Source organism: Anthonomus grandis, chromosome 12 (genome assembly GCF_022605725.1).
Source record: "Anthonomus grandis grandis chromosome 12, icAntGran1.3, whole genome shotgun sequence".
Lineage (NCBI taxonomy): Eukaryota > Metazoa > Arthropoda > Insecta > Coleoptera > Curculionidae > Anthonomus > Anthonomus grandis.
Window position 1 is genome coordinate 11054091 of NC_065557.1, and position 9982 is coordinate 11064072.

Below are 9982 nucleotides of genomic sequence, written 5' to 3' on the forward strand. Positions count from 1 at the left end.
AATAATTTATCCTAGAATATTCCTAAGCTAAATAATACTCGTGACTTGGAAAATGAAAGAATATTCTGTACGTTCTAGGAAAATGCGAAATTTTCGCAAAAATAACGTGAGAAAAATAAAATCCGAAATTCAGAACTTTTCTGAATAATATTTAAAACTTGGAAGGGAGAGGAATATTTTTACAAATATTAACAATAAAGGGAACTTCTTTCTTACCTGGATACATCTTTTCCACTTAAGAATCTTTTACGTATGAATAAAAGGTAAAGCGTGGAAGGGGATGAATGTTATGTCATGATTTGTAGGAATAATTCCGAAATTTGTCTCTCTTGTCTCAATAGTTTTTTTTACAGACTTAACTGAAACTGGAAACTTTAGAGAAAAATAGGAATTTAGAATTTTCTTTTGAATAATATTCAAAACTCAAGGGTGAGGAATATTTCACAATATTTAGAATAATACGAACCTTCATCTACCTTGCCTGGGTATATCTTTTCCAACTTGAGAAAAAAAAATGATTTCGGAAGTTTTTTCCTAAATAGTATTAAGAATTTAAGACAGGAAGGATATAATCTGACTTTATTGTCTAAAACCAAAGCTGAAAATCTGAGGGAAAAAGTAAAAATATGAATTCAGAATATTCATCTGAATAATATTTAGAACTTGAAAGTGAGAGGAATATTTCATGAATATTCCTTCACCTTCCTTTGCGTGCTATATCCTTTGCCTGGATACATTTTTTTCAACTTAACAAAAAAATTATAATTTTAGGAATGAAGAATTCGTACCTAAATAATATTAAGAATTTGAAAAAGAAAGGAAATTCCATGGTTTCTTAGAATAATGGAAAAAATTTGTCTTTGTTATTAAAGGTATATTTTTCTACAAACTAAACTGAAACTCACACGCACTGAAAACCTAGTGGAATTCAGAATCTTCATCTGAATAATATTCAAAAATTACAAGGGAAAAAGAATATTTGATGAATTTCGGGAATTTCTTATCTATGAGTCTTAAAGCGGAAAGTATATTCTATGAATTATCACTTAAATAAATTCAAAGTTTGGAAAGGGAAAGATTATTTCACGAATTCTTGGAATAATGGGAACATCCATTTTCCTTACCCTGATACATAGTTTTACACGACTTGAGAAGAAAATAATAATTTCAGAGAGAAATAATTCCAAGAGAGAGTACTCCATGAATTTTTGGTTATGCGGTTATTTTTACTTATTGTCTAAATATATATAATCTAAGCAAAAAAAAATGTGTGGAGTTTTGGGATTTTCAAAATTATCAACTAAATAAAATTTAAATCTTGTAAAGGGAAGGAAAAGAATAATCCATAGGTTTTTGGAATTTTGCAAAAATTCATCTGCCTTGCTTGGATACATCCTTTCTCCATATATTTCCATTTTTTTTTAAATAAAAAATCCTCCTTATCAAGGCTTATATATTTTAACCAAATATATAAACTTTGTCCAACTATATAAATATTGTCAGAACATTTGGGGCCCTTGATAATTAATTTATTTATCAATAATATTCATAAATGCTTCCAAAATAGCAACTTTTTATTATTCGCTAATGATCTCAATTTTTTTGTGACAGTAAGTGATACTGGCAGATATATGGCAGTTTTATGGAGTGGTATGACGTAAATGGCATGGAGCTAAATATGTCTCAAAATTTCATTGGTTTGGTATTAGAAAAATCCTTATTAATTTTTTCCCTACTAGATGACCCAGAGGTTACTCTTGATACTCAACTCTCATTTGTACTTCACATTAATTCTATAGTACCTAAATCATTCCAAATGCTTCAACTTCAAGTAGAAGATAATATCATAATTTTCGCGACCCTCAAGCCATTAACCCTTTGTTATATGTGCATGTGTCTGCCATTGAAAGAGTGTAAAGAAAACTTTTTAGATTGATAGCAGTTAAATCCAATAGTCTTTATGACTTTGACTATGCCGACCTTCAACAACATCTTTATCTTGATTCCTTGTCAACTCGCAGAAACAGATCTTAAACTATATCATAACCTTCTTAACAGCTCCGTTAACTGTCCATCCCTTTTACTTACTAACATCGGTTTTCATTTATTACCGAGGCAAACCATGTCCACGTCATCCTGTAAAATTCTCTTTCATCGAACTAACTATGGATAAAACTTCTTTCTGACAAGATGTGCTAATCTCGGTAATTAGAAAAACAATTTGGACTTTTTTGCGAGCCAATTTTATTTTAGGTTTCTTTGATTATATTCTGTGATTGTGTATTGTTTTTAGTTTGCATTATTATTATTAGTATTATTTATATTAAGTTAATTTTATTTTGGGCAATAAGCCCGTTGAAAGATAAGTAAATAAATCAACATTTATCTTAATTGCCTAACTTAAATTCCAAAATATAGGTCATTGGAAGGATGTGTCGAGAATGTTTAGCTCTGACGGTCCAGAAACGACTATTTTGATAACACAATCTTGGCAAACACGAGTTTCTTTGTATTTTAAAGGACACTCGTGGAATGTTTTATGAGTATTGAAATTCAACAAAGCAGGATAAGGATTAGACCCAAAACAGAGCCCTGCAGAACTCCACAGTCAAGTCTCGAGACAGAAGACCTCTTACCCTAACTCACCACATCTTGAGAGGGCCCCTTAAGATCAGATTCAAACCAGGGGTGAGCCACAGAATCAAAGGCCTTCGACAGATCGAACACAGACAGGTTGAACCCTAAATATACCTCCTCGGAGAAGTTGGAAATGGCATGATGGATCCCTTATGATGTTTGACATTTAAATTGCTTATGAGTTATAAAGTTAACAGACCAAAGGTAATGCCAGATCCTTCCCTTTAAATGTTTCTATACAACTATGGATAAACTAGGGAGTCCTCACTCTTGAATACTGGGATTACCAAAGATGACTCTATGCAAGCAGGAAACACTCCCCGTGACCAAGACTTATTGACTTTTGTTTTTTATTTTAGAAATAACCTTTATATGTCTTTCCTTTTGTTTCTTTTTCAGTTTAGAGAGTTTATTGTAGCGTTTTTTCCGTTCGTTAGGTGTAAATTAAAATAATCGAAAATAGTCAACTATTTTATTGACACACTTACACTACGAGAACACGATCACTTACGACTATTTATTTTTACAAGATATTTATTCGTACTATATTTATTTACAACTATTTAAATCTCGCGCCTATATTCCGAACTTTATTTTACTGAACAAACAAGTCCCGGCGATCCGGCTCTTTATACAGTGCGTCCCAAAAGTTATGTCTAAATTTAAAGTTTGTATATACAGGGTTGCTCAAAAATGAATTTCGACCTCATTTTTTCAAATGAAAGAACCCTGTTTTTATTTCATCGAATGGCCTGCTAGGTCGCCTGACCTAATACCAATGGACTTTTTTTTGTGGGGATACCTTAAGTCGAAGGTATTTGTTAATAAGCCAAATAATCTAGACAACTTGAAAGAGAGGATTCGCAGTAAAGTGCGCGCTGTAACTCGGGAAATGATTGAAAATGTGCAACGAGAGTTTATTGATTGCCTTGAATATTGACAAGCCGTGTATGGCAACCATTTAATTTAATTTTTGTACTTTTTTTATTTGCTACATAAATCGTGTTTTTTTCGATCACTGTTGACTTTAGGTCTAGGACATGAAGCATGAAATGTACGTAGAATTCCACGCGAAATTCACAAAATTAAATAAAAAAAGAGGTTTTCATTTGAAAAATTAAAGTTGACGGTCGAAATTTATTTTTGAGCAACCCTGTATATACACAAACTTCACGTATCAAAAAGCGCAACTTGAAATAAGAATCGACCGTTTTTGCAAAAAAACCTATCGCTTAATTTTAAATTAATTTAGGCATAACTTTTGGGCCGCACTGACAGAGCGCTATTCCGGAAGATGCCCGCTAACCTTCGAGACGTCGTGCGGTGTTCCAATTGTGTCATTCCGGAATGACGGAGAATCAGCTGGGTCCTCGGCAGTGGCGAAGCGTGAACTTTTTTTTCGGGTAGACAAACAATAAAAATCGTTAATTAGAAAAAAATGTGTATTCAATATTATTCATTTAATCAAATAGAGAATGAAAGCGCATGAAATATTAACTCAAAGAGAAAAATTATGTAGTGATATAAAAAAGAAAAAATAATTACTACTAGCATAAAAAGATAGATAAATAAAAATAAATACTACTTACAAAAAAACACAACATAGGTATAACTATAACTTATAAATCCATAATATCCATTATTTTAAAATTAATTAAAGACAAATAAAAACACAACTAAAATACAATTGCCAATATCGAACAGTCGTTCATAAGTAACCACTAAAAAAACCTGTAAGATGTATTGCGGCCGACCAGATCAAGCGTGTCCATAAACAATAACCCTCAACAGCATAATAAAATAGCTGGTCGACTTCGATAGACAAAAGCTCGAATGTCTTTTCCGCGAGTAAATTTTGCATACGTAATAGGCTGAATGCTGATGCGGCCGGACCTCTGCCACCTGCTTGATGCGTATATGGTTCGATTAATTGCTCTAAATTTCGGAAGACAAATATCAATGTGTCTTTCTGGGGCTCGTATACAATAATTGGGTGTCAGCCTTGCATTTTTATTTTAATTGGTGCGTCAGGCGGGGCGCGCCTTAGATATTATCGATAGATAGATATTATAGCCGTTTAAATACTATATAATAATAGTAAGGAGCGTTCTGTGTTAATTTTTTTTAATTGTAATTCAACAATTACATAAAATAATTACGTAATAAATTAATGACAAATAACTGGATAATTTTGGGTAGACAGTGTCTACCTTGTCTACTCGTACGCTTCGCCACTGGTCCTCGGTGATTACAATATCGTTACATCATTTTTATAGTGAGACCTTTTGGCAGACTTTCTGGTTGTTAGTGAATTTTTTAACATATAGTTCAATAAGCGTAGGTCTCTGATATCCTAATGCCTACAAGGCTTTTCAGTTTTGTTTTCATCAATTGTACGAGAAAAGCTTTATTGAACTTTTCACACATTAAGTTATAAAAACTGGCAATTGAACCTGAAGTCAGATGTAAATTTGGCCAATAGAAGTAGCCTACGTGTAATTGATTGAAAGAGTTTCTGGTTACCCCGCGTACAATTTTATATAAAACGTTTTAAAACAATTTATTGTACGCACTTAAAAGTTAAAATTGAAATCCATCTAAACAGAATACAAAGCGATGTCAGGCAAATTAAAAAGCTGTCCGAAAGAGCAAATTGGGGGCACAATGCATCCTTGATCGGTACAGGGAAAATCGCTTAACCGCCAGCGGAGCCTCCGCCCCAGTGGCATTGTTCCATTTTACTAATCTTGACGTTTGGTTTGGTCTACGCATTTGCATAATTGCCTTTTATTATTTTGCGAGACCCCCCTTTCTATTTAAAACGCCACTCTGTTACGGATTTTGTTGAGATTCAACTTTTTACTTCTCCTAAATTGGACGCTTTTCATTAGCACCCTGTATAAATGTGAAACTGTACGAAAAAACTGCTATTACACAAAACGTCATTTAAGGTAATTTAAATTGATTTAACAGAGGGGAAATAAAAAATTGGAAACGTAAAACCATCAAAGCACTAATCGGGAAGTATTTAGTGCATAATTTATGTAAAAAGACAAATAAGCCACTCCTGCCTTGGGAATTGATTATTGAAGTTCGAAGGAACATACAACTTGCTGAAAATCGTATTAAAACACCGGCAATTATACGGAAATCGAGTTTGAAAATTACAGGTTTGATTCAAGCCCACGATACTTCCCAAGTATACACAATAATTTAGCGGTTAAATAATAAATGGACGAAAGTAGCAGAGTTGTCATTATTTTTTTGTGGTAATTTAAAAAAAGTATATTTTACTGTTTTATTAATTAAATTTTTATTTCAGTTGCGGCGAAGTGGCTAATAAAATAATATATTTACGTGCATGAATATAAGAAGTTTAAAAAATTCTCCAACAAATTTATATTTAAATAATTATAGTTCTTATTGCAAGAAATAATCCAATATTCTCAAAGACATCCACGTTTCATTAATTAAAAGAAATAAAACTTCAAAGTCTCAAAACTGTGTAATTGAAAAAGATAAGTTAAAGATTTTTTTTCTCTCAGATAATCATAATTTTTTAAATATTTCTTAAAACTTCCTGCAAAAATTTTGGATATCTCGACTTAATAAGGAAGTATACTGCATCGTTTTCATCAATATTTTCTACGCAGCCTTCTATCGACTGATGAGCGTTCTAAAAACGGGAGTTTAAAGATTTTTTCTACATCATAACTCTTTCAATAGGATCAGAAAATGTTAGAGAATCGTCAACGGCATCCGGCAAAATAACACCTACTTTTAAATTCCAAATCCAGAAATACATTTTTTGCAATATTGCCAAGAACCTTCAGCATCACTTAAGCCTATTAGTTGATCCAATAAGTCTTCTTTCTGGTACACCAGTGGAAAAGTCACTTTTCCGATAAAGACGAGGCTAAAAAAGCACTATCCACAATTAAAAATCAAAATTTCTGGGGTGAGGACGGCTTTTCGTGTGGGACCTTCTTGGGTTTGCCAGACACTGTGCTAAATATACTAGCTGAAGCAATTAATATTTCTTGAACAATGGGAACTTTTCTGACATGCCTAAAATCGGCAAATGTCATTCCTATCCATAAGGGTAGATGTCTTGATGATCCATCAAATTTTAGACCCATCTCGTTGCTTTCAACCCTCTCAGAACTAATTCAGAAGCTGGTGAAGACTCGCTTAATATATTTTCTTCAAAGGGCATCCTAAATGGGGTTCAGTTTGGCTTCCAGGGAAACACAAATAATGCCATTTACAATTTTCTCACTGAGCTTTATTTCCAGATATATGGTAGTGGAGCTTCTCAAAGAGTGATGAGTCACATCTCAAAGGTGTTTGACTGAGTTAGCCATGATATTTTGCTTTGAAAGCTTCAGCATTATGACATAAAAGGAGTGTTGTTGTCATGGTTCAGCTTTTATCTTAAGGATCGTCAACAGCGAGTATTTGTGGGCTCTAACTGTTCGGATTATGGAGATATGTTGTGAAGTGTTTCTTAGGGGTCCATCCTTGGCTCTAGACTATTCTCCCTTTATATCAATGACCTGGCAAACCTGGGCATTCGAAAAAAAAATTACCAACTCTTGCCGATGACACCACGATTTTCTGGCATCGTCCTGGCACCCTGGCAGAAAGTGTCTTCTTACAACTTTAACTATGGACCTTTTGTAAATTAAACAATAGTGTGACTCCTTGGGGGAAACAAGGGAAGATGTCACATCAAGATTAGTATATGTACATACAGAGTTGAAAAGTAATTATAGCAAACATACTAGCAATTTCCTCACCTAAAGAAGTTGTCTTATTTGAATAATAAAGGCTAGTAGGAGAGAACAGGCTTCTCGCTTGTTGTTGGAAAAAGGCCAATACTTTTTTATATTGGACTAGATAGCCATTTTAGTGCAATGAGCATTTTGGTTGAAAAACTTCGAAGCCTAGAAAATTCCCTATAGTCCTTATCTAATTGGCTCAGTTTATATTTTTTATGAGCTTTCGTTTTTTGAATAATACATGCCTTGAGTTCAGTGGAGAACCATATTGGAAACTTCCGAAATACAAGTTCTTTGTGGGGCCATGTATCTGTAAAGAAAATAATGTCATAATTACATGCAGATGTGATAAGGCAATCCAGTTTAGTTCTTAATCCTTGGGTATTTTGTTAGTAAGCTGCGAGACTGTAGTGCTTGGGTTGGTTTGTTTTAGTTTTTTTGTGAAATGATCTTAGGGCCCCCTGATAAATTCAAATTCAAATTCAAATTCAGAATATGCTTTATTGCTCTAAACATTTGTTGTTGTGAACAAAGCTGTATAAAACAAAAAAAAAGTAGGTAAGAGCAAACATCAAAAAGTGAATATACACACAAATAAAAATAAAACAAGATTAAAATGAAATAAATAAACTGATACCGGTAGAACTAAGTACATTACAAGGTATCATTATAATATTCTTCAATAACATAATAGGGTCTTAAAATAAGCAGTTTCAAGACTTCCGTTTTAAATCTATGAGCCTGAAAAATCTGTCTTATTCTGATAGGCAAATGGTTAAAAAGTTGACGACTATTATACGCAACAAAGACATGCATCAGGGCTAATCTGGGAATGGACAATGGCATCCTATGTTGCCACCCTATTTCTTGTGTATTAAAGATACTGTTTCAAGTATAAAGAGACAGAGCAATGTTAAAATTTTGTCCGAACCTAAGAGAATTACATGAATCTGTAGCTTTGGTTTTATTCATGTACTTATCTAATTGCCCTTTTTTGTAACTCAAATAATGTATGCATGAAGTGTTAAGAACAAGAAGCCCAAAAACATATGCTAAACCGTAAATGGGATTAAATTAATGCAAAATATGCCTGTTTAGTCGTACCTTTATCTAACTCATTGGAAATTATCCTAATTGCAAAGCAGTTTGATGCAAGTTTGTGTGGTAGTTGGGTAGAAACCCACTTGTTCAATATGTTGTTGAAATTTTAGTTTTTTATCTATTTGAATGCCTAAGAATTTAATATCTGCTTAACAATTGGTTTTTCAAGTAAACTGGTTCCACGTCACATTTAAACCAGATAATGTTGCTTTTTGAGACATTAAAACAAAGTTTATTTGAGTCGCACCAAGTTTATAGATACTTGATTTAAATGTTCTTCTCTCCATTTGAAATCCTCTACCTGAGAACCAAAGTAAATGCTTCTATCCCTTAGTTTGGTTCTAGAATGAAGCAGACATAGCGCCTGATCCTGAGCCTGGAATAAAACCTTGATGACCTTTTTTGTTGGCCTTACTCAGCCTACGACTGTTCTTTATTTCCAGATTTGGGACATTGAGTGACTCGCAAAGAGTTTTTACATCATTTAAGTGATAATTCTGTTCTGGTAGATTATATTATTATAATATTACTTGCACGCTCTTGCATCTCCATAAAAATATAAATATTCAATACCGATGTACTAGCACTGATGTTGTCGATAACTTGTGAGGATGGTTTCATTTTAAGCCTATCTTTTAATTTTCTGTTGTTGCGAAGTTCATCAATATCCTTTAAGATTGTCGGAATTTCTAGTAAACCTGTAGTAAACACGTTTAGCATTAAGACCAATCACTTGAATTTCGACCTGAGTACATAATCTTATGAGTTGTTCCTTTACAGCTATCACAGTTTATAAGAGTATTTGAGTATTTTTCATTTACCTTACAGTTTAAGCATAGTAGGGTCATATAGGTTAGGAAAACCCAAAAGGCACAAACTGATATGAACCAAGTGAACACACACCAATGATACCATCAAGATTGATCCCTAGATCCACTCCTGATAATTAATTCAGCAAAAAACTATACTTTTTGACATAACGTTTTTTATTGGAATCATTTACCTACATATCTTTCTATCTATCAGCGGATTTTTTCTGAAAATGTTAGCAATATACCGTAGGTTCCCCATCTATTACTAACTGAATACTAAATATGTCTATAACATTGTACTGGTTGTACATTAAATAATTGGCAAATTTTCCAAACCAAATTGCCCACTCCCAAACCAATTTCCAATACCCTCTAATCGCTCTTCAAACTCTATCAACCCTCTCTACCCTCCGCCCTTCCTAAAAAGAGAGTAAAACTCTCTAATTCCAAACACGAACACGCGACGTTAATTTGCGCTCTTCACGGCTAATTAAATCCTATAAACATCCCAAAGCGAGATTCGTTGATTGGTCACCGGCGATTCGTCCTTGGAGGGCCAATGGCGGTCGAGGGGCGGGCGACCATCGAGCCGCCCCTTTGCCAAACGAGTTTACCAAACGGGGGGCTAGAAGAAAATTCATTTCATTTTGG